This window comes from Lissotriton vulgaris, unplaced genomic scaffold (genome assembly GCF_964263255.1).
Source record: "Lissotriton vulgaris unplaced genomic scaffold, aLisVul1.2 SCAFFOLD_1527, whole genome shotgun sequence".
NCBI classification, from domain to species: domain Eukaryota; kingdom Metazoa; phylum Chordata; class Amphibia; order Caudata; family Salamandridae; genus Lissotriton; species Lissotriton vulgaris.
Window position 1 is genome coordinate 404,078 of NW_028241337.1, and position 22,079 is coordinate 426,156.

Consider the following 22,079-nt stretch of genomic DNA (forward strand, 5'->3'; position numbering starts at 1 on the left):
CACACGTAATCCATTAAAACTCCGGAAATTTGTACTATCTCATTTTCGGATGACATAGAAATCACGTGTTTAAAATGACACTGTGAAATTAATAAAGGGCCAAATACTATTTCTAACTCCTAAATTACATTTTCAGCAGTATCATTGGGAATTTCCTCTTGGGCATAGACTATGAAACATTTTCAAAGCAAACAGTCTCTGTTTAAGTAGAATTTCTTTCACTGCCATTTTGGTAAATGTTTCTGGTGATGGAGAAGCAGGATTGCTGGTTACTGTTTCAATTAGTTATAAAATAGAGGAGGGATAAAATTGACCCAGTTGGTGTTCGAACCCTTAGCGTTTGAATGCTTTTGCTCCATTCGCCTAGGACTCCAAGCCGCAATCCATTGCACCAGAGATCCGACCTGATTCAACAAGGTGATCAGAGATTCACAAATAAAAAGATGACCTATAAGTTGTTGACCAACTTTATCAAATTAATCGGACACTAGCTTACATTTTGAACATTGAATTGGATAAAAGATAATCAACATGTCAAACTACATGATACAGTTTGGGTAAGTCTTCTTAACCCTTGTCAAAGAAAGTAGAGCACAGATGGGTATGTAAGGACTCGATCAAGACTTTTTTGAACCATCTGTAATTGGAATTCCCATTCATTGGATCCTGAAAAGAGTATGCAATTGATATACATTTTTTTTAACCAAGCTGCCTGAACAGGGACTTGAACCCTGGACCCTCGGATTAAAAGTCTGATGCTCTACCGACTGAGCTATCCAGGCTCTGAGGCAGCAATACACAAAATGACATTATCAACATTAGGAAGTGTCCCAACTATCACTACGTTTTTTAACCCCTTGCGTGCGGGGCGTATTTTCCGCCTGTGCTGACTCCGCCTTGCGCGGGCGGAGTCATGACGGAACGGTTTCGTCATCAGCACAGCTCACCCGTAGCTGATGACGGAAACGTTCTGTCATCAGCACGCAAGGGGTTAAGATGGTTGCCGGTATTAGTACTAAATACAGAGAATATAATAATGAATTGGTACTTGGGATAACAGGATAACAGGGATAAAACTGACTCTGGTGGGATTCGACCCCACAACCTTTGAATATCTATTTTACATTCACCTAGAAGTCCAATGCGCTATCCATTGCGCCACAGAGCCAATCTGCTATAATGAGGTGCAGAGATGTTCTGAAATGAAATAATGAGCTATTAGCTGTTGATCAGCTTTATAAAGTTCATTTGATACTATAACCATGGCTTTATTTTGAATATTGAATTGGTGAAATGATATTCACCGTCTCAGACTACATGATACCATTGGTAAATCTACGTACGACTTAAGTTTAGTCAAATGGCACATAATATGTGAGACAGATGTGTATTTCACAACTCCATGAAAGACGTTTTTGCAATTTTAGTAATGGAATATCTTATTCGTCATGCAGGGGTCCACAAAAAGAGCATACAATTAGAGTACTTTTTCTTTAAAGGAAACAACCGCCTGAACAGGGACTTGAACCCTGGACCCTCAGATTAAAAGTCTGATGCTCTACCGACTGAGCTATCCAGGCTCTGCTATACTGTACCTTAAAATCAGCTAAACAAATGTGGACGTACACTGACCTACACTTTGTATATTTATATAATTACATATATTAGCAATCAATATTCTAGAGTTTAATAATGAATTGATATTTTAAGCATTTGAAATTTCAGCAGCACACGTAATCCATTAAAACTCCGGAAATTTGTACTATCTCATTTTCGGATGACATAGAAATCACGTGTTTAAAATGACACTGTGAAATTAATAAAGGGCCAAATACTATTTCTAACTCCTAAATTACATTTTCAGCAGTATCATTGGGAATTTCCTCTTGGGCATAGACTATGAAACATTTTCAAAGCAAACAGTCTCTGTTTAAGTAGAATTTCTTTCACTGCCATTTTGGTAAATGTTTCTGGTGATGGAGAAGCAGGATTGCTGGTTACTGTTTCAATTAGTTATAAAATAGAGGAGGGATAAAATTGACCCAGTTGGTGTTCGAACCCTTAGCGTTTGAATGCTTTTGCTCCATTCGCCTAGGACTCCAAGCCGCAATCCATTGCACCAGAGATCCGACCTGATTCAACAAGGTGATCAGAGATTCACAAATAAAAAGATGACCTATAAGTTGTTGACCAACTTTATCAAATTAATCGGACACTAGCTTACATTTTGAACATTGAATTGGATAAAAGATAATCAACATGTCAAACTACATGATACAGTTTGGGTAAGTCTTCTTAACCCTTGTCAAAGAAAGTAGAGCACAGATGGGTATGTAAGGACTCGATCAAGACTTTTTTGAACCATCTGTAATTGGAATTCCCATTCATTGGATCCTGAAAAGAGTATGCAATTGATATACATTTTTTTTAACCAAGCTGCCTGAACAGGGACTTGAACCCTGGACCCTCGGATTAAAAGTCTGATGCTCTACCGACTGAGCTATCCAGGCTCTGAGGCAGCAATACACAAAATGACATTATCAACATTAGGAAGTGTCCCAACTATCACTACGTTTTTTAACCCCTTGCGTGCGGGGCGTATTTTCCGCCTGTGCTGACTCCGCCTTGCGCGGGCGGAGTCATGACGGAACGGTTTCGTCATCAGCACAGCTCACCCGTAGCTGATGACGGAAACGTTCTGTCATCAGCACGCAAGGGGTTAAGATGGTTGCCGGTATTAGTACTAAATACAGAGAATATAATAATGAATTGGTACTTGGGATAACAGGATAACAGGGATAAAACTGACTCTGGTGGGATTCGACCCCACAACCTTTGAATATCTATTTTACATTCACCTAGAAGTCCAATGCGCTATCCATTGCGCCACAGAGCCAATCTGCTATAATGAGGTGCAGAGATGTTCTGAAATGAAATAATGAGCTATTAGCTGTTGATCAGCTTTATAAAGTTCATTTGATACTATAACCATGGCTTTATTTTGAATATTGAATTGGTGAAATGATATTCACCGTCTCAGACTACATGATACCATTGGTAAATCTACGTACGACTTAAGTTTAGTCAAATGGCACATAATATGTGAGACAGATGTGTATTTCACAACTCCATGAAAGACGTTTTTGCAATTTTAGTAATGGAATATCTTATTCGTCATGCAGGGGTCCACAAAAAGAGCATACAATTAGAGTACTTTTTCTTTAAAGGAAACAACCGCCTGAACAGGGACTTGAACCCTGGACCCTCAGATTAAAAGTCTGATGCTCTACCGACTGAGCTATCCAGGCTCTGCTATACTGTACCTTAAAATCAGCTAAACAAATGTGGACGTACACTGACCTACACTTTGTATATTTATATAATTACATATATTAGCAATCAATATTCTAGAGTTTAATAATGAATTGATATTTTAAGCATTTGAAATTTCAGCAGCACACGTAATCCATTAAAACTCCGGAAATTTGTACTATCTCATTTTCGGATGACATAGAAATCACGTGTTTAAAATGACACTGTGAAATTAATAAAGGGCCAAATACTATTTCTAACTCCTAAATTACATTTTCAGCAGTATCATTGGGAATTTCCTCTTGGGCATAGACTATGAAACATTTTCAAAGCAAACAGTCTCTGTTTAAGTAGAATTTCTTTCACTGCCATTTTGGTAAATGTTTCTGGTGATGGAGAAGCAGGATTGCTGGTTACTGTTTCAATTAGTTATAAAATAGAGGAGGGATAAAATTGACCCAGTTGGTGTTCGAACCCTTAGCGTTTGAATGCTTTTGCTCCATTCGCCTAGGACTCCAAGCCGCAATCCATTGCACCAGAGATCCGACCTGATTCAACAAGGTGATCAGAGATTCACAAATAAAAAGATGACCTATAAGTTGTTGACCAACTTTATCAAATTAATCGGACACTAGCTTACATTTTGAACATTGAATTGGATAAAAGATAATCAACATGTCAAACTACATGATACAGTTTGGGTAAGTCTTCTTAACCCTTGTCAAAGAAAGTAGAGCACAGATGGGTATGTAAGGACTCGATCAAGACTTTTTTGAACCATCTGTAATTGGAATTCCCATTCATTGGATCCTGAAAAGAGTATGCAATTGATATACATTTTTTTTAACCAAGCTGCCTGAACAGGGACTTGAACCCTGGACCCTCGGATTAAAAGTCTGATGCTCTACCGACTGAGCTATCCAGGCTCTGAGGCAGCAATACACAAAATGACATTATCAACATTAGGAAGTGTCCCAACTATCACTACGTTTTTTAACCCCTTGCGTGCGGGGCGTATTTTCCGCCTGTGCTGACTCCGCCTTGCGCGGGCGGAGTCATGACGGAACGGTTTCGTCATCAGCACAGCTCACCCGTAGCTGATGACGGAAACGTTCTGTCATCAGCACGCAAGGGGTTAAGATGGTTGCCGGTATTAGTACTAAATACAGAGAATATAATAATGAATTGGTACTTGGGATAACAGGATAACAGGGATAAAACTGACTCTGGTGGGATTCGACCCCACAACCTTTGAATATCTATTTTACATTCACCTAGAAGTCCAATGCGCTATCCATTGCGCCACAGAGCCAATCTACTATAATGAGGTGCAGAGATGTTCTGAAATGAAATAATGAGCTATTAGCTGTTGATCAGCTTTATAAAGTTCATTTGATACTATAACCATGGCTTTATTTTGAATATTGAATTGGTGAAATGATATTCACCGTCTCAGACTACATGATACCATTGGTAAATCTACGTACGACTTAAGTTTAGTCAAATGGCACATAATATGTGAGACAGATGTGTATTTCACAACTCCATGAAAGACGTTTTTGCAATTTTAGTAATGGAATATCTTATTCGTCATGCAGGGGTCCACAAAAAGAGCATACAATTAGAGTACTTTTTCTTTAAAGGAAACAACCGCCTGAACAGGGACTTGAACCCTGGACCCTCAGATTAAAAGTCTGATGCTCTACCGACTGAGCTATCCAGGCTCTGCTATACTCTACCTTAAAATCAGCTAAACAAATGTGGACGTACACTGACCTACACTTTGTATATTTATATAATTACATATATTAGCAATCAATATTCTAGAGTTTAATAATGAATTGATATTTTAAGCATTTGAAATTTCAGCAGCACACGTAATCCATTAAAACTCCGGAAATTTGTACTATCTCATTTTCGGATGACATAGAAATCACGTGTTTAAAATGACACTGTGAAATTAATAAAGGGCCAAATACTATTTCTAACTCCTAAATTACATTTTCAGCAGTATCATTGGGAATTTCCTCTTGGGCATAGACTATGAAACATTTTCAAAGCAAACAGTCTCTGTTTAAGTAGAATGTCTTTCACTGCCATTTTGGTAAATGTTTCTGGTGATGGAGAAGCAGGATTGCTGGTTACTGTTTCAATTAGTTATAAAATAGAGGAGGGATAAAATTGACCCAGTTGGTGTTCGAACCCTTAGCGTTTGAATGCTTTTGCTCCATTCGCCTAGGACTCCAAGCCGCAATCCATTGCACCAGAGATCCGACCTGATTCAACAAGGTGATCAGAGATTCACAAATAAAAAGATGACCTATAAGTTGTTGACCAACTTTATCAAATTAATCGGACACTAGCTTACATTTTGAACATTGAATTGGATAAAAGATAATCAACATGTCAAACTACATGATACAGTTTGGGTAAGTCTTCTTAACCCTTGTCAAAGAAAGTAGAGCACAGATGGGTATAAAAGGACTCGATCAAGACTTTTTTGAACCATCTGTAATTGGAATTCCCATTCATTGGATCCTGAAAAGAGTATGCAATTGATATACATTTTTTTTAACCAAGCTGCCTGAACAGGGACTTGAACCCTGGACCCTCGGATTAAAAGTCTGATGCTCTACCGACTGAGCTATCCAGGCTCTGAGGCAGCAATACACAAAATGACATTATCAACATTAGGAAGTGTCCCAACTATCACTACGTTTTTTAACCCCTTGCGTGCGGGGCGTATTTTCCGCCTGTGCTGACTCCGCCTTGCGCGGGCGGAGTCATGACGGAACGGTTTCGTCATCAGCACAGCTCACCCGTAGCTGATGACGGAAACGTTCTGTCATCAGCACGCAAGGGGTTAAGATGGTTGCCGGTATTAGTACTAAATACAGAGAATATAATAATGAATTGGTACTTGGGATAACAGGATAACAGGGATAAAACTGACTCTGGTGGGATTCGACCCCACAACCTTTGAATATCTATTTTACATTCACCTAGAAGTCCAATGCGCTATCCATTGCGCCACAGAGCCAATCTACTATAATGAGGTGCAGAGATGTTCTGAAATGAAATAATGAGCTATTAGCTGTTGATCAGCTTTATAAAGTTCATTTGATACTATAACCATGGCTTTATTTTGAATATTGAATTGGTGAAATGATATTCACCGTCTCAGACTACATGATACCATTGGTAAATCTACGTACGACTTAAGTTTAGTCAAATGGCACATAATATGTGAGACAGATGTGTATTTCACAACTCCATGAAAGACGTTTTTGCAATTTTAGTAATGGAATATCTTATTCGTCATGCAGGGGTCCACAAAAAGAGCATACAATTAGAGTACTTTTTCTTTAAAGGAAACAACCGCCTGAACAGGGACTTGAACCCTGGACCCTCAGATTAAAAGTCTGATGCTCTACCGACTGAGCTATCCAGGCTCTGCTATACTCTACCTTAAAATCAGCTAAACAAATGTGGACGTACACTGACCTACACTTTGTATATTTATATAATTACATATATTAGCAATCAATATTCTAGAGTTTAATAATGAATTGATATTTTAAGCATTTGAAATTTCAGCAGCACACGTAATCCATTAAAACTCCGGAAATTTGTACTATCTCATTTTCGGATGACATAGAAATCACGTGTTTAAAATGACACTGTGAAATTAATAAAGGGCCAAATACTATTTCTAACTCCTAAATTACATTTTCAGCAGTATCATTGGGAATTTCCTCTTGGGCATAGACTATGAAACATTTTCAAAGCAAACAGTCTCTGTTTAAGTAGAATGTCTTTCACTGCCATTTTGGTAAATGTTTCTGGTGATGGAGAAGCAGGATTGCTGGTTACTGTTTCAATTAGTTATAAAATAGAGGAGGGATAAAATTGACCCAGTTGGTGTTCGAACCCTTAGCGTTTGAATGCTTTTGCTCCATTCGCCTAGGACTCCAAGCCGCAATCCATTGCACCAGAGATCCGACCTGATTCAACAAGGTGATCAGAGATTCACAAATAAAAAGATGACCTATAAGTTGTTGACCAACTTTATCAAATTAATCGGACACTAGCTTACATTTTGAACATTGAATTGGATAAAAGATAATCAACATGTCAAACTACATGATACAGTTTGGGTAAGTCTTCTTAACCCTTGTCAAAGAAAGTAGAGCACAGATGGGTATAAAAGGACTCGATCAAGACTTTTTTGAACCATCTGTAATTGGAATTCCCATTCATTGGATCCTGAAAAGAGTATGCAATTGATATACATTTTTTTTAACCAAGCTGCCTGAACAGGGACTTGAACCCTGGACCCTCGGATTAAAAGTCTGATGCTCTACCGACTGAGCTATCCAGGCTCTGAGGCAGCAATACACAAAATGACATTATCAACATTAGGAAGTGTCCCAACTATCACTACGTTTTTTAACCCCTTGCGTGCGGGGCGTATTTTCCGCCTGTGCTGACTCCGCCTTGCGCGGGCGGAGTCATGACGGAACGGTTTCGTCATCAGCACAGCTCACCCGTAGCTGATGACGGAAACGTTCTGTCATCAGCACGCAAGGGGTTAAGATGGTTGCCGGTATTAGTACTAAATACAGAGAATATAATAATGAATTGGTACTTGGGATAACAGGATAACAGGGATAAAACTGACTCTGGTGGGATTCGACCCCACAACCTTTGAATATCTATTTTACATTCACCTAGAAGTCCAATGCGCTATCCATTGCGCCACAGAGCCAATCTGCTATAATGAGGTGCAGAGATGTTCTGAAATGAAATAATGAGCTATTAGCTGTTGATCAGCTTTATAAAGTTCATTTGATACTATAACCATGGCTTTATTTTGAATATTGAATTGGTGAAATGATATTCACCGTCTCAGACTACATGATACCATTGGTAAATCTACGTACGACTTAAGTTTAGTCAAATGGCACATAATATGTGAGACAGATGTGTATTTCACAACTCCATGAAAGACGTTTTTGCAATTTTAGTAATGGAATATCTTATTCGTCATGCAGGGGTCCACAAAAAGAGCATACAATTAGAGTACTTTTTCTTTAAAGGAAACAACCGCCTGAACAGGGACTTGAACCCTGGACCCTCAGATTAAAAGTCTGATGCTCTACCGACTGAGCTATCCAGGCTCTGCTATACTCTACCTTAAAATCAGCTAAACAAATGTGGACGTACACTGACCTACACTTTGTATATTTATATAATTACATATATTAGCAATCAATATTCTAGAGTTTAATAATGAATTGATATTTTAAGCATTTGAAATTTCAGCAGCACACGTAATCCATTAAAACTCCGGAAATTTGTACTATCTCATTTTCGGATGACATAGAAATCACGTGTTTAAAATGACACAGTGAAATTAATAAAGGGCCAAATACTATTTCTAACTCCTAAATTACATTTTCAGCAGTATCATTGGGAATTTCCTCTTGGGCATAGACTATGAAACATTTTCAAAGCAAACAGTCTCTGTTTAAGTAGAATTTCTTTCACTGCCATTTTGGTAAATGTTTCTGGTGATGGAGAAGCAGGATTGCTGGTTACTGTTTCAATTAGTTATAAAATAGAGGAGGGATAAAATTGACCCAGTTGGTGTTCGAACCCTTAGCGTTTGAATGCTTTTGCTCCATTCGCCTAGGACTCCAAGCCGCAATCCATTGCACCAGAGATCCGACCTGATTCAACAAGGTGATCAGAGATTCACAAATAAAAAGATGACCTATAAGTTGTTGACCAACTTTATCAAATTAATCGGACACTAGCTTACATTTTGAACATTGAATTGGATAAAAGATAATCAACATGTCAAACTACATGATACAGTTTGGGTAAGTCTTCTTAACCCTTGTCAAAGAAAGTAGAGCACAGATGGGTATGTAAGGACTCGATCAAGACTTTTTTGAACCATCTGTAATTGGAATTCCCATTCATTGGATCCTGAAAAGAGTATGCAATTGATATACATTTTTTTTAACCAAGCTGCCTGAACAGGGACTTGAACCCTGGACCCTCGGATTAAAAGTCTGATGCTCTACCGACTGAGCTATCCAGGCTCTGAGGCAGCAATACACAAAATGACATTATCAACATTAGGAAGTGTCCCAACTATCACTACGTTTTTTAACCCCTTGCGTGCGGGGCGTATTTTCCGCCTGTGCTGACTCCGCCTTGCGCGGGCGGAGTCATGACGGAACGGTTTCGTCATCAGCACAGCTCACCCGTAGCTGATGACGGAAACGTTCTGTCATCAGCACGCAAGGGGTTAAGATGGTTGCCGGTATTAGTACTAAATACAGAGAATATAATAATGAATTGGTACTTGGGATAACAGGATAACAGGGATAAAACTGACTCTGGTGGGATTCGAACCCACAACCTTTGAATATCTTTTTTACATTCACCTAGAAGTCCAATGCGCTATCCATTGCGCCACAGAGCCAATCTGCTATAATGAGGTGCAGAGATGTTCTGAAATGAAATAATGAGCTATTAGCTGTTGATCAGCTTTATAAAGTTCATTTGATACTATAACCATGGCTATATTTTGAATATTGAATTGGTGAAATGATATTCACCGTCTCAGACTACATGATACCATTGGTAAATCTACGTACGACTTAAGTTTAGTCAAATGGCACATAATATGTGAGACAGATGTGTATTTCACAACTCCATGAAAGACGTTTTTGCAATTTTAGTAATGGAATATCTTATTCGTCATGCAGGGGTCCACAAAAAGAGCATACAATTAGAGTACTTTTTCTTTAAAGGAAACAACCGCCTGAACAGGGACTTGAACCCTGGACCCTCAGATTAAAAGTCTGATGCTCTACCGACTGAGCTATCCAGGCTCTGCTATACTCTACCTTAAAATCAGCTAAACAAATGTGGACGTACACTGACCTACACTTTGTATATTTATATAATTACATATATTAGCAATCAATATTCTAGAGTTTAATAATGAATTAATATTTTAAGCATTTGAAATTTCAGCAGCACACGTAATCCATTAAAACTCCGGAAATTTGTACTATCTCATTTTCGGATGACATAGAAATCACGTGTTTAAAATGACACTGTGAAATTAATAAAGGGCCAAATACTATTTCTAACTCCTAAATTACATTTTCAGCAGTATCATTGGGAATTTCCTCTTGGGCATAGACTATGAAACATTTTCAAAGCAAACAGTCTCTGTTTAAGTAGAATTTCTTTCACTGCCATTTTGGTAAATGTTTCTGGTGATGGAGAAGCAGGATTGCTGGTTACTGTTTCAATTAGTTATAAAATAGAGGAGGGATAAAATTGACCCAGTTGGTGTTCGAACCCTTAGCGTTTGAATGCTTTTGCTCCATTCGCCTAGGACTCCAAGCCGCAATCCATTGCACCAGAGATCCGACCTGATTCAACAAGGTGATCAGAGATTCACAAATAAAAAGATGACCTATAAGTTGTTGACCAACTTTATCAAATTAATCGGACACTAGCTTACATTTTGAACATTGAATTGGATAAAAGATAATCAACATGTCAAACTACATGATACAGTTTGGGTAAGTCTTCTTAACCCTTGTCAAAGAAAGTAGAGCACAGATGGGTATGTAAGGACTCGATCAAGACTTTTTTGAACCATCTGTAATTGGAATTCCCATTCATTGGATCCTGAAAAGAGTATGCAATTGATATACATTTTTTTTAACCAAGCTGCCTGAACAGGGACTTGAACCCTGGACCCTCGGATTAAAAGTCTGATGCTCTACCGACTGAGCTATCCAGGCTCTGAGGCAGCAATACACAAAATGACATTATCAACATTAGGAAGTGTCCCAACTATCACTACGTTTTTTAACCCCTTGCGTGCGGGGCGTATTTTCCGCCTGTGCTGACTCCGCCTTGCGCGGGCGGAGTCATGACGGAACGGTTTCGTCATCAGCACAGCTCACCCGTAGCTGATGACGGAAACGTTCTGTCATCAGCACGCAAGGGGTTAAGATGGTTGCCGGTATTAGTACTAAATACAGAGAATATAATAATGAATTGGTACTTGGGATAACAGGATAACAGGGATAAAACTGACTCTGGTGGGATTCGACCCCACAACCTTTGAATATCTATTTTACATTCACCTAGAAGTCCAATGCGCTATCCATTGCGCCACAGAGCCAATCTGCTATAATGAGGTGCAGAGATGTTCTGAAATGAAATAATGAGCTATTAGCTGTTGATCAGCTTTATAAAGTTCATTTGATACTATAACCATGGCTTTATTTTGAATATTGAATTGGTGAAATGATATTCACCGTCTCAGACTACATGATACCATTGGTAAATCTACGTACGACTTAAGTTTAGTCAAATGGCACATAATATGTGAGACAGATGTGTATTTCACAACTCCATGAAAGACGTTTTTGCAATTTTAGTAATGGAATATCTTATTCGTCATGCAGGGGTCCACAAAAAGAGCATACAATTAGAGTACTTTTTCTTTAAAGGAAACAACCGCCTGAACAGGGACTTGAACCCTGGACCCTCAGATTAAAAGTCTGATGCTCTACCGACTGAGCTATCCAGGCTCTGCTATACTGTACCTTAAAATCAGCTAAACAAATGTGGACGTACACTGACCTACACTTTGTATATTTATATAATTACATATATTAGCAATCAATATTCTAGAGTTTAATAATGAATTGATATTTTAAGCATTTGAAATTTCAGCAGCACACGTAATCCATTAAAACTCCGGAAATTTGTACTATCTCATTTTCGGATGACATAGAAATCACGTGTTTAAAATGACACTGTGAAATTAATAAAGGGCCAAATACTATTTCTAACTCCTAAATTACATTTTCAGCAGTATCATTGGGAATTTCCTCTTGGGCATAGACTATGAAACATTTTCAAAGCAAACAGTCTCTGTTTAAGTAGAATTTCTTTCACTGCCATTTTGGTAAATGTTTCTGGTGATGGAGAAGCAGGATTGCTGGTTACTGTTTCAATTAGTTATAAAATAGAGGAGGGATAAAATTGACCCAGTTGGTGTTCGAACCCTTAGCGTTTGAATGCTTTTGCTCCATTCGCCTAGGACTCCAAGCCGCAATCCATTGCACCAGAGATCCGACCTGATTCAACAAGGTGATCAGAGATTCACAAATAAAAAGATGACCTATAAGTTGTTGACCAACTTTATCAAATTAATCGGACACTAGCTTACATTTTGAACATTGAATTGGATAAAAGATAATCAACATGTCAAACTACATGATACAGTTTGGGTAAGTCTTCTTAACCCTTGTCAAAGAAAGTAGAGCACAGATGGGTATGTAAGGACTCGATCAAGACTTTTTTGAACCATCTGTAATTGGAATTCCCATTCATTGGATCCTGAAAAGAGTATGCAATTGATATACATTTTTTTTAACCAAGCTGCCTGAACAGGGACTTGAACCCTGGACCCTCGGATTAAAAGTCTGATGCTCTACCGACTGAGCTATCCAGGCTCTGAGGCAGCAATACACAAAATGACATTATCAACATTAGGAAGTGTCCCAACTATCACTACGTTTTTTAACCCCTTGCGTGCGGGGCGTATTTTCCGCCTGTGCTGACTCCGCCTTGCGCGGGCGGAGTCATGACGGAACGGTTTCGTCATCAGCACAGCTCACCCGTAGCTGATGACGGAAACGTTCTGTCATCAGCACGCAAGGGGTTAAGATGGTTGCCGGTATTAGTACTAAATACAGAGAATATAATAATGAATTGGTACTTGGGATAACAGGATAACAGGGATAAAACTGACTCTGGTGGGATTCGAACCCACAACCTTTGAATATCTTTTTTACATTCACCTAGAAGTCCAATGCGCTATCCATTGCGCCACAGAGCCAATCTGCTATAATGAGGTGCAGAGATGTTCTGAAATGAAATAATGAGCTATTAGCTGTTGATCAGCTTTATAAAGTTCATTTGATACTATAACCATGGCTATATTTTGAATATTGAATTGGTGAAATGATATTCACCGTCTCAGACTACATGATACCATTGGTAAATCTACGTACGACTTAAGTTTAGTCAAATGGCACATAATATGTGAGACAGATGTGTATTTCACAACTCCATGAAAGACGTTTTTGCAATTTTAGTAATGGAATATCTTATTCGTCATGCAGGGGTCCACAAAAAGAGCATACAATTAGAGTACTTTTTCTTTAAAGGAAACAACCGCCTGAACAGGGACTTGAACCCTGGACCCTCAGATTAAAAGTCTGATGCTCTACCGACTGAGCTATCCAGGCTCTGCTATACTCTACCTTAAAATCAGCTAAACAAATGTGGACGTACACTGACCTACACTTTGTATATTTATATAATTACATATATTAGCAATCAATATTCTAGAGTTTAATAATGAATTAATATTTTAAGCATTTGAAATTTCAGCAGCACACGTAATCCATTAAAACTCCGGAAATTTGTACTATCTCATTTTCGGATGACATAGAAATCACGTGTTTAAAATGACACTGTGAAATTAATAAAGGGCCAAATACTATTTCTAACTCCTAAATTACATTTTCAGCAGTATCATTGGGAATTTCCTCTTGGGCATAGACTATGAAACATTTTCAAAGCAAACAGTCTCTGTTTAAGTAGAATTTCTTTCACTGCCATTTTGGTAAATGTTTCTGGTGATGGAGAAGCAGGATTGCTGGTTACTGTTTCAATTAGTTATAAAATAGAGGAGGGATAAAATTGACCCAGTTGGTGTTCGAACCCTTAGCGTTTGAATGCTTTTGCTCCATTCGCCTAGGACTCCAAGCCGCAATCCATTGCACCAGAGATCCGACCTGATTCAACAAGGTGATCAGAGATTCACAAATAAAAAGATGACCTATAAGTTGTTGACCAACTTTATCAAATTAATCGGACACTAGCTTACATTTTGAACATTGAATTGGATAAAAGATAATCAACATGTCAAACTACATGATACAGTTTGGGTAAGTCTTCTTAACCCTTGTCAAAGAAAGTAGAGCACAGATGGGTATGTAAGGACTCGATCAAGACTTTTTTGAACCATCTGTAATTGGAATTCCCATTCATTGGATCCTGAAAAGAGTATGCAATTGATATACATTTTTTTTAACCAAGCTGCCTGAACAGGGACTTGAACCCTGGACCCTCGGATTAAAAGTCTGATGCTCTACCGACTGAGCTATCCAGGCTCTGAGGCAGCAATACACAAAATGACATTATCAACATTAGGAAGTGTCCCAACTATCACTACGTTTTTTAACCCCTTGCGTGCGGGGCGTATTTTCCGCCTGTGCTGACTCCGCCTTGCGCGGGCGGAGTCATGACGGAACGGTTTCGTCATCAGCACAGCTCACCCGTAGCTGATGACGGAAACGTTCTGTCATCAGCACGCAAGGGGTTAAGATGGTTGCCGGTATTAGTACTAAATACAGAGAATATAATAATGAATTGGTACTTGGGATAACAGGATAACAGGGATAAAACTGACTCTGGTGGGATTCGACCCCACAACCTTTGAATATCTATTTTACATTCACCTAGAAGTCCAATGCGCTATCCATTGCGCCACAGAGCCAATCTGCTATAATGAGGTGCAGAGATGTTCTGAAATGAAATAATGAGCTATTAGCTGTTGATCAGCTTTATAAAGTTCATTTGATACTATAACCATGGCTTTATTTTGAATATTGAATTGGTGAAATGATATTCACCGTCTCAGACTACATGATACCATTGGTAAATCTACGTACGACTTAAGTTTAGTCAAATGGCACATAATATGTGAGACAGATGTGTATTTCACAACTCCATGAAAGACGTTTTTGCAATTTTAGTAATGGAATATCTTATTCGTCATGCAGGGGTCCACAAAAAGAGCATACAATTAGAGTACTTTTTCTTTAAAGGAAACAACCGCCTGAACAGGGACTTGAACCCTGGACCCTCAGATTAAAAGTCTGATGCTCTACCGACTGAGCTATCCAGGCTCTGCTATACTGTACCTTAAAATCAGCTAAACAAATGTGGACGTACACTGACCTACACTTTGTATATTTATATAATTACATATATTAGCAATCAATATTCTAGAGTTTAATAATGAATTGATATTTTAAGCATTTGAAATTTCAGCAGCACACGTAATCCATTAAAACTCCGGAAATTTGTACTATCTCATTTTCGGATGACATAGAAATCACGTGTTTAAAATGACACTGTGAAATTAATAAAGGGCCAAATACTATTTCTAACTCCTAAATTACATTTTCAGCAGTATCATTGGGAATTTCCTCTTGGGCATAGACTATGAAACATTTTCAAAGCAAACAGTCTCTGTTTAAGTAGAATTTCTTTCACTGCCATTTTGGTAAATGTTTCTGGTGATGGAGAAGCAGGATTGCTGGTTACTGTTTCAATTAGTTATAAAATAGAGGAGGGATAAAATTGACCCAGTTGGTGTTCGAACCCTTAGCGTTTGAATGCTTTTGCTCCATTCGCCTAGGACTCCAAGCCGCAATCCATTGCACCAGAGATCCGACCTGATTCAACAAGGTGATCAGAGATTCACAAATAAAAAGATGACCTATAAGTTGTTGACCAACTTTATCAAATTAATCGGACACTAGCTTACATTTTGAACATTGAATTGGATAAAAGATAATCAACATGTCAAACTACATGATACAGTTTGGGTAAGTCTTCTTAACCCTTGTCAAAGAAAGTAGAGCACAGATGGGTATGTAAGGACTCGATCAAGACTTTTTTGAACCATCTGTAATTGGAATTCCCATTCATTGGATCCTGAAAAGAGTATGCAATTGATATACATTTTTTTTAACCAAGCTGCCTGAACAGGGACTTGAACCCTGGACCCTCGGATTAAAAGTCTGATGCTCTACCGACTGAGCTATCCAGGCTCTGAGGCAGCAATACACAAAATGACATTATCAACATTAGGAAGTGTCCCAACTATCACTACGTTTTTTAACCCCTTGCGTGCGGGGCGTATTTTCCGCCTGTGCTGACTCCGCCTTGCGCGGGCGGAGTCATGACGGAACGGTTTCGTCATCAGCACAGCTCACCCGTAGCTGATGACGGAAACGTTCTGTCATCAGCACGCAAGGGGTTAAGATGGTTGCCGGTATTAGTACTAAATACAGAGAATATAATAATGAATTGGTACTTGGGATAACAGGATAACAGGGATAAAACTGACTCTGGTGGGATTCGACCCCACAACCTTTGAATATCTATTTTACATTCACCTAGAAGTCCAATGCGCTATCCATTGCGCCACAGAGCCAATCTGCTATAATGAGGTGCAGAGATGTTCTGAAATGAAATAATGAGCTATTAGCTGTTGATCAGCTTTATAAAGTTCATTTGATACTATAACCATGGCTTTATTTTGAATATTGAATTGGTGAAATGATATTCACCGTCTCAGACTACATGATACCATTGGTAAATCTACGTACGACTTAAGTTTAGTCAAATGGCACATAATATGTGAGACAGATGTGTATTTCACAACTCCATGAAAGACGTTTTTGCAATTTTAGTAATGGAATATCTTATTCGTCATGCAGGGGTCCACAAAAAGAGCATACAATTAGAGTACTTTTTCTTTAAAGGAAACAACCGCCTGAACAGGGACTTGAACCCTGGACCCTCAGATTAAAAGTCTGATGCTCTACCGACTGAGCTATCCAGGCTCTGCTATACTGTACCTTAAAATCAGCTAAACAAATGTGGACGTACACTGACCTACACTTTGTATATTTATATAATTACATATATTAGCAATCAATATTCTAGAGTTTAATAATGAATTGATATTTTAAGCATTTGAAATTTCAGCAGCACACGTAATCCATTAAAACTCCGGAAATTTGTACTATCTCATTTTCGGATGACATAGAAATCACGTGTTTAAAATGACACTGTGAAATTAATAAAGGGCCAAATACTATTTCTAACTCCTAAATTACATTTTCAGCAGTATCATTGGGAATTTCCTCTTGGGCATAGACTATGAAACATTTTCAAAGCAAACAGTCTCTGTTTAAGTAGAATTTCTTTCACTGCCATTTTGGTAAATGTTTCTGGTGATGGAGAAGCAGGATTGCTGGTTACTGTTTCAATTAGTTATAAAATAGAGGAGGGATAAAATTGACCCAGTTGGTGTTCGAACCCTTAGCGTTTGAATGCTTTTGCTCCATTCGCCTAGGACTCCAAGCCGCAATCCATTGCACCAGAGATCCGACCTGATTCAACAAGGTGATCAGAGATTCACAAATAAAAAGATGACCTATAAGTTGTTGACCAACTTTATCAAATTAATCGGACACTAGCTTACATTTTGAACATTGAATTGGATAAAAGATAATCAACATGTCAAACTACATGATACAGTTTGGGTAAGTCTTCTTAACCCTTGTCAAAGAAAGTAGAGCACAGATGGGTATGTAAGGACTCGATCAAGACTTTTTTGAACCATCTGTAATTGGAATTCCCATTCATTGGATCCTGAAAAGAGTATGCAATTGATATACATTTTTTTTAACCAAGCTGCCTGAACAGGGACTTGAACCCTGGACCCTCGGATTAAAAGTCTGATGCTCTACCGACTGAGCTATCCAGGCTCTGAGGCAGCAATACACAAAATGACATTATCAACATTAGGAAGTGTCCCAACTATCACTACGTTTTTTAACCCCTTGCGTGCGGGGCGTATTTTCCGCCTGTGCTGACTCCGCCTTGCGCGGGCGGAGTCATGACGGAACGGTTTCGTCATCAGCACAGCTCACCCGTAGCTGATGACGGAAACGTTCTGTCATCAGCACGCAAGGGGTTAAGATGGTTGCCGGTATTAGTACTAAATACAGAGAATATAATAATGAATTGGTACTTGGGATAACAGGATAACAGGGATAAAACTGACTCTGGTGGGATTCGACCCCACAACCTTTGAATATCTATTTTACATTCACCTAGAAGTCCAATGCGCTATCCATTGCGCCACAGAGCCAATCTGCTATAATGAGGTGCAGAGATGTTCTGAAATGAAATAATGAGCTATTAGCTGTTGATCAGCTTTATAAAGTTCATTTGATACTATAACCATGGCTTTATTTTGAATATTGAATTGGTGAAATGATATTCACCGTCTCAGACTACATGATACCATTGGTAAATCTACGTACGACTTAAGTTTAGTCAAATGGCACATAATATGTGAGACAGATGTGTATTTCACAACTCCATGAAAGACGTTTTTGCAATTTTAGTAATGGAATATCTTATTCGTCATGCAGGGGTCCACAAAAAGAGCATACAATTAGAGTACTTTTTCTTTAAAGGAAACAACCGCCTGAACAGGGACTTGAACCCTGGACCCTCAGATTAAAAGTCTGATGCTCTACCGACTGAGCTATCCAGGCTCTGCTATACTGTACCTTAAAATCAGCTAAACAAATGTGGACGTACACTGACCTACACTTTGTATATTTATATAATTACATATATTAGCAATCAATATTCTAGAGTTTAATAATGAATTGATATTTTAAGCATTTGAAATTTCAGCAGCACACGTAATCCATTAAAACTCCGGAAATTTGTACTATCTCATTTTCGGATGACATAGAAATCACGTGTTTAAAATGACACTGTGAAATTAATAAAGGGCCAAATACTATTTCTAACTCCTAAATTACATTTTCAGCAGTATCATTGGGAATTTCCTCTTGGGCATAGACTATGAAACATTTTCAAAGCAAACAGTCTCTGTTTAAGTAGAATTTCTTTCACTGCCATTTTGGTAAATGTTTCTGGTGATGGAGAAGCAGGATTGCTGGTTACTGTTTCAATTAGTTATAAAATAGAGGAGGGATAAAATTGACCCAGTTGGTGTTCGAACCCTTAGCGTTTGAATGCTTTTGCTCCATTCGCCTAGGACTCCAAGCCGCAATCCATTGCACCAGAGATCCGACCTGATTCAACAAGGTGATCAGAGATTCACAAATAAAAAGATGACCTATAAGTTGTTGACCAACTTTATCAAATTAATCGGACACTAGCTTACATTTTGAACATTGAATTGGATAAAAGATAATCAACATGTCAAACTACATGATACAGTTTGGGTAAGTCTTCTTAACCCTTGTCAAAGAAAGTAGAGCACAGATGGGTATGTAAGGACTCGATCAAGACTTTTTTGAACCATCTGTAATTGGAATTCCCATTCATTGGATCCTGAAAAGAGTATGCAATTGATATACATTTTTTTTAACCAAGCTGCCTGAACAGGGACTTGAACCCTGGACCCTCGGATTAAAAGTCTGATGCTCTACCGACTGAGCTATCCAGGCTCTGAGGCAGCAATACACAAAATGACATTATCAACATTAGGAAGTGTCCCAACTATCACTACGTTTTTTAACCCCTTGCGTGCGGGGCGTATTTTCCGCCTGTGCTGACTCCGCCTTGCGCGGGCGGAGTCATGACGGAACGGTTTCGTCATCAGCACAGCTCACCCGTAGCTGATGACGGAAACGTTCTGTCATCAGCACGCAAGGGGTTAAGATGGTTGCCGGTATTAGTACTAAATACAGAGAATATAATAATGAATTGGTACTTGGGATAACAGGATAACAGGGATAAAACTGACTCTGGTGGGATTCGACCCCACAACCTTTGAATATCTATTTTACATTCACCTAGAAGTCCAATGCGCTATCCATTGCGCCACAGAGCCAATCTGCTATAATGAGGTGCAGAGATGTTCTGAAATGAAATAATGAGCTATTAGCTGTTGATCAGCTTTATAAAGTTCATTTGATACTATAACCATGGCTTTATTTTGAATATTGAATTGGTGAAATGATATTCACCGTCTCAGACTACATGATACCATTGGTAAATCTACGTACGACTTAAGTTTAGTCAAATGGCACATAATATGTGAGACAGATGTGTATTTCACAACTCCATGAAAGACGTTTTTGCAATTTTAGTAATGGAATATCTTATTCGTCATGCAGGGGTCCACAAAAAGAGCATACAATTAGAGTACTTTTTCTTTAAAGGAAACAACCGCCTGAACAGGGACTTGAACCCTGGACCCTCAGATTAAAAGTCTGATGCTCTACCGACTGAGCTATCCAGGCTCTGCTATACTGTACCTTAAAATCAGCTAAACAAATGTGGACGTACACTGACCTACACTTTGTATATTTATATAATTACATATATTAGCAATCAATATTCTAGAGTTTAATAATGAATTGATATTTTAAGCATTTGAAATTTCAGCAGCACACGTAATCCATTAAAACTCCGGAAATTTGTACTATCTCATTTTCGGATGACATAGAAATCACGTGTTTAAAATGACACTGTGAAATTAATAAAGGGCCAAATACTATTTCTAACTCCTAAATTACATTTTCAGCAGTATCATTGGGAATTTCCTCTTGGGCATAGACTATGAAACATTTTCAAAGCAAACAGTCTCTGTTTAAGTAGAATTTCTTTCACTGCCATTTTGGTAAATGTTTCTGGTGATGGAGAAGCAGGATTGCTGGTTACTGTTTCAATTAGTTATAAAATAGAGGAGGGATAAAATTGACCCAGTTGGTGTTCGAACCCTTAGCGTTTGAATGCTTTTGCTCCATTCGCCTAGGACTCCAAGCCGCAATCCATTGCACCAGAGATCCGACCTGATTCAACAAGGTGATCAGAGATTCACAAATAAAAAGATGACCTATAAGTTGTTGACCAACTTTATCAAATTAATCGGACACTAGCTTACATTTTGAACATTGAATTGGATAAAAGATAATCAACATGTCAAACTACATGATACAGTTTGGGTAAGTCTTCTTAACCCTTGTCAAAGAAAGTAGAGCACAGATGGGTATGTAAGGACTCGATCAAGACTTTTTTGAACCATCTGTAATTGGAATTCCCATTCATTGGATCCTGAAAAGAGTATGCAATTGATATACATTTTTTTTAACCAAGCTGCCTGAACAGGGACTTGAACCCTGGACCCTCGGATTAAAAGTCTGATGCTCTACCGACTGAGCTATCCAGGCTCTGAGGCAGCAATACACAAAATGACATTATCAACATTAGGAAGTGTCCCAACTATCACTACGTTTTTTAACCCCTTGCGTGCGGGGCGTATTTTCCGCCTGTGCTGACTCCGCCTTGCGCGGGCGGAGTCATGACGGAACGGTTTCGTCATCAGCACAGCTCACCCGTAGCTGATGACGGAAACGTTCTGTCATCAGCACGCAAGGGGTTAAGATGGTTGCCGGTATTAGTACTAAATACAGAGAATATAATAATGAATTGGTACTTGGGATAACAGGATAACAGGGATAAAACTGACTCTGGTGGGATTCGAACCCACAACCTTTGAATATCTTTTTTACATTCACCTAGAAGTCCAATGCGCTATCCATTGCGCCACAGAGCCAATCTGCTATAATGAGGTGCAGAGATGTTCTGAAATGAAATAATGAGCTATTAGCTGTTGATCAGCTTTATAAAGTTCATTTGATACTATAACCATGGCTATATTTTGAATATTGAATTGGTGAAATGATATTCACCGTCTCAGACTACATGATACCATTGGTAAATCTACGTAC

The 22,079-nt window shown here is 38.6% G+C and overlaps 25 non-coding genes across 25 annotated transcripts; all 25 read right to left on the reverse strand.

Moving 5' to 3' along the window:
* Positions 1 to 1,077: 1,077 nt before the first annotated feature.
* On the reverse strand, positions 1,078 to 1,168 carry TRNAR-UCU (transfer RNA arginine (anticodon UCU)). The gene is given in 2 exon segments: positions 1,078 to 1,113; positions 1,132 to 1,168. It is a non-coding gene; the product is annotated as a tRNA-Arg (tRNA).
* Positions 1,169 to 1,507: 339 nt separating this feature from the next.
* TRNAK-UUU (transfer RNA lysine (anticodon UUU)) lies at positions 1,508 to 1,580 on the reverse strand. The gene has a single exon. It is a non-coding gene; the product is annotated as a tRNA-Lys (tRNA).
* Positions 1,581 to 2,805: 1,225 nt separating this feature from the next.
* On the reverse strand, positions 2,806 to 2,896 carry TRNAR-UCU (transfer RNA arginine (anticodon UCU)). Its single transcript is given in 2 exon segments — positions 2,806 to 2,841; positions 2,860 to 2,896. It is a non-coding gene; the product is annotated as a tRNA-Arg (tRNA).
* Positions 2,897 to 3,235: 339 nt separating this feature from the next.
* On the reverse strand, positions 3,236 to 3,308 carry TRNAK-UUU (transfer RNA lysine (anticodon UUU)). The gene has a single exon. It is a non-coding gene; the product is annotated as a tRNA-Lys (tRNA).
* Positions 3,309 to 4,533: 1,225 nt separating this feature from the next.
* TRNAR-UCU (transfer RNA arginine (anticodon UCU)) lies at positions 4,534 to 4,624 on the reverse strand. Its single transcript is given in 2 exon segments — positions 4,534 to 4,569; positions 4,588 to 4,624. It is a non-coding gene; the product is annotated as a tRNA-Arg (tRNA).
* A 339-nt stretch (positions 4,625 to 4,963) lies between these two features.
* On the reverse strand, positions 4,964 to 5,036 carry TRNAK-UUU (transfer RNA lysine (anticodon UUU)). Its single transcript has one exon. It is a non-coding gene; the product is annotated as a tRNA-Lys (tRNA).
* A 1,225-nt stretch (positions 5,037 to 6,261) lies between these two features.
* On the reverse strand, positions 6,262 to 6,352 carry TRNAR-UCU (transfer RNA arginine (anticodon UCU)). The gene is given in 2 exon segments: positions 6,262 to 6,297; positions 6,316 to 6,352. It is a non-coding gene; the product is annotated as a tRNA-Arg (tRNA).
* A 339-nt stretch (positions 6,353 to 6,691) lies between these two features.
* Positions 6,692 to 6,764, reverse strand: TRNAK-UUU (transfer RNA lysine (anticodon UUU)). Its single transcript has one exon. It is a non-coding gene; the product is annotated as a tRNA-Lys (tRNA).
* A 1,225-nt stretch (positions 6,765 to 7,989) lies between these two features.
* On the reverse strand, positions 7,990 to 8,080 carry TRNAR-UCU (transfer RNA arginine (anticodon UCU)). The gene is given in 2 exon segments: positions 7,990 to 8,025; positions 8,044 to 8,080. It is a non-coding gene; the product is annotated as a tRNA-Arg (tRNA).
* Positions 8,081 to 8,419: 339 nt separating this feature from the next.
* On the reverse strand, positions 8,420 to 8,492 carry TRNAK-UUU (transfer RNA lysine (anticodon UUU)). The gene has a single exon. It is a non-coding gene; the product is annotated as a tRNA-Lys (tRNA).
* A 1,225-nt stretch (positions 8,493 to 9,717) lies between these two features.
* On the reverse strand, positions 9,718 to 9,808 carry TRNAR-UCU (transfer RNA arginine (anticodon UCU)). The gene is given in 2 exon segments: positions 9,718 to 9,753; positions 9,772 to 9,808. It is a non-coding gene; the product is annotated as a tRNA-Arg (tRNA).
* Positions 9,809 to 10,147: 339 nt separating this feature from the next.
* TRNAK-UUU (transfer RNA lysine (anticodon UUU)) lies at positions 10,148 to 10,220 on the reverse strand. Its single transcript has one exon. It is a non-coding gene; the product is annotated as a tRNA-Lys (tRNA).
* Positions 10,221 to 11,445: 1,225 nt separating this feature from the next.
* On the reverse strand, positions 11,446 to 11,536 carry TRNAR-UCU (transfer RNA arginine (anticodon UCU)). The gene is given in 2 exon segments: positions 11,446 to 11,481; positions 11,500 to 11,536. It is a non-coding gene; the product is annotated as a tRNA-Arg (tRNA).
* A 339-nt stretch (positions 11,537 to 11,875) lies between these two features.
* On the reverse strand, positions 11,876 to 11,948 carry TRNAK-UUU (transfer RNA lysine (anticodon UUU)). Its single transcript has one exon. It is a non-coding gene; the product is annotated as a tRNA-Lys (tRNA).
* A 1,225-nt stretch (positions 11,949 to 13,173) lies between these two features.
* Positions 13,174 to 13,264, reverse strand: TRNAR-UCU (transfer RNA arginine (anticodon UCU)). Its single transcript is given in 2 exon segments — positions 13,174 to 13,209; positions 13,228 to 13,264. It is a non-coding gene; the product is annotated as a tRNA-Arg (tRNA).
* Positions 13,265 to 13,603: 339 nt separating this feature from the next.
* TRNAK-UUU (transfer RNA lysine (anticodon UUU)) lies at positions 13,604 to 13,676 on the reverse strand. Its single transcript has one exon. It is a non-coding gene; the product is annotated as a tRNA-Lys (tRNA).
* Positions 13,677 to 14,901: 1,225 nt separating this feature from the next.
* TRNAR-UCU (transfer RNA arginine (anticodon UCU)) lies at positions 14,902 to 14,992 on the reverse strand. Its single transcript is given in 2 exon segments — positions 14,902 to 14,937; positions 14,956 to 14,992. It is a non-coding gene; the product is annotated as a tRNA-Arg (tRNA).
* A 339-nt stretch (positions 14,993 to 15,331) lies between these two features.
* Positions 15,332 to 15,404, reverse strand: TRNAK-UUU (transfer RNA lysine (anticodon UUU)). Its single transcript has one exon. It is a non-coding gene; the product is annotated as a tRNA-Lys (tRNA).
* Positions 15,405 to 16,629: 1,225 nt separating this feature from the next.
* Positions 16,630 to 16,720, reverse strand: TRNAR-UCU (transfer RNA arginine (anticodon UCU)). Its single transcript is given in 2 exon segments — positions 16,630 to 16,665; positions 16,684 to 16,720. It is a non-coding gene; the product is annotated as a tRNA-Arg (tRNA).
* A 339-nt stretch (positions 16,721 to 17,059) lies between these two features.
* Positions 17,060 to 17,132, reverse strand: TRNAK-UUU (transfer RNA lysine (anticodon UUU)). The gene has a single exon. It is a non-coding gene; the product is annotated as a tRNA-Lys (tRNA).
* A 1,225-nt stretch (positions 17,133 to 18,357) lies between these two features.
* TRNAR-UCU (transfer RNA arginine (anticodon UCU)) lies at positions 18,358 to 18,448 on the reverse strand. Its single transcript is given in 2 exon segments — positions 18,358 to 18,393; positions 18,412 to 18,448. It is a non-coding gene; the product is annotated as a tRNA-Arg (tRNA).
* A 339-nt stretch (positions 18,449 to 18,787) lies between these two features.
* TRNAK-UUU (transfer RNA lysine (anticodon UUU)) lies at positions 18,788 to 18,860 on the reverse strand. The gene has a single exon. It is a non-coding gene; the product is annotated as a tRNA-Lys (tRNA).
* A 1,225-nt stretch (positions 18,861 to 20,085) lies between these two features.
* On the reverse strand, positions 20,086 to 20,176 carry TRNAR-UCU (transfer RNA arginine (anticodon UCU)). Its single transcript is given in 2 exon segments — positions 20,086 to 20,121; positions 20,140 to 20,176. It is a non-coding gene; the product is annotated as a tRNA-Arg (tRNA).
* A 339-nt stretch (positions 20,177 to 20,515) lies between these two features.
* Positions 20,516 to 20,588, reverse strand: TRNAK-UUU (transfer RNA lysine (anticodon UUU)). Its single transcript has one exon. It is a non-coding gene; the product is annotated as a tRNA-Lys (tRNA).
* A 1,225-nt stretch (positions 20,589 to 21,813) lies between these two features.
* On the reverse strand, positions 21,814 to 21,904 carry TRNAR-UCU (transfer RNA arginine (anticodon UCU)). Its single transcript is given in 2 exon segments — positions 21,814 to 21,849; positions 21,868 to 21,904. It is a non-coding gene; the product is annotated as a tRNA-Arg (tRNA).
* Positions 21,905 to 22,079: the final 175 nt, after the last annotated feature.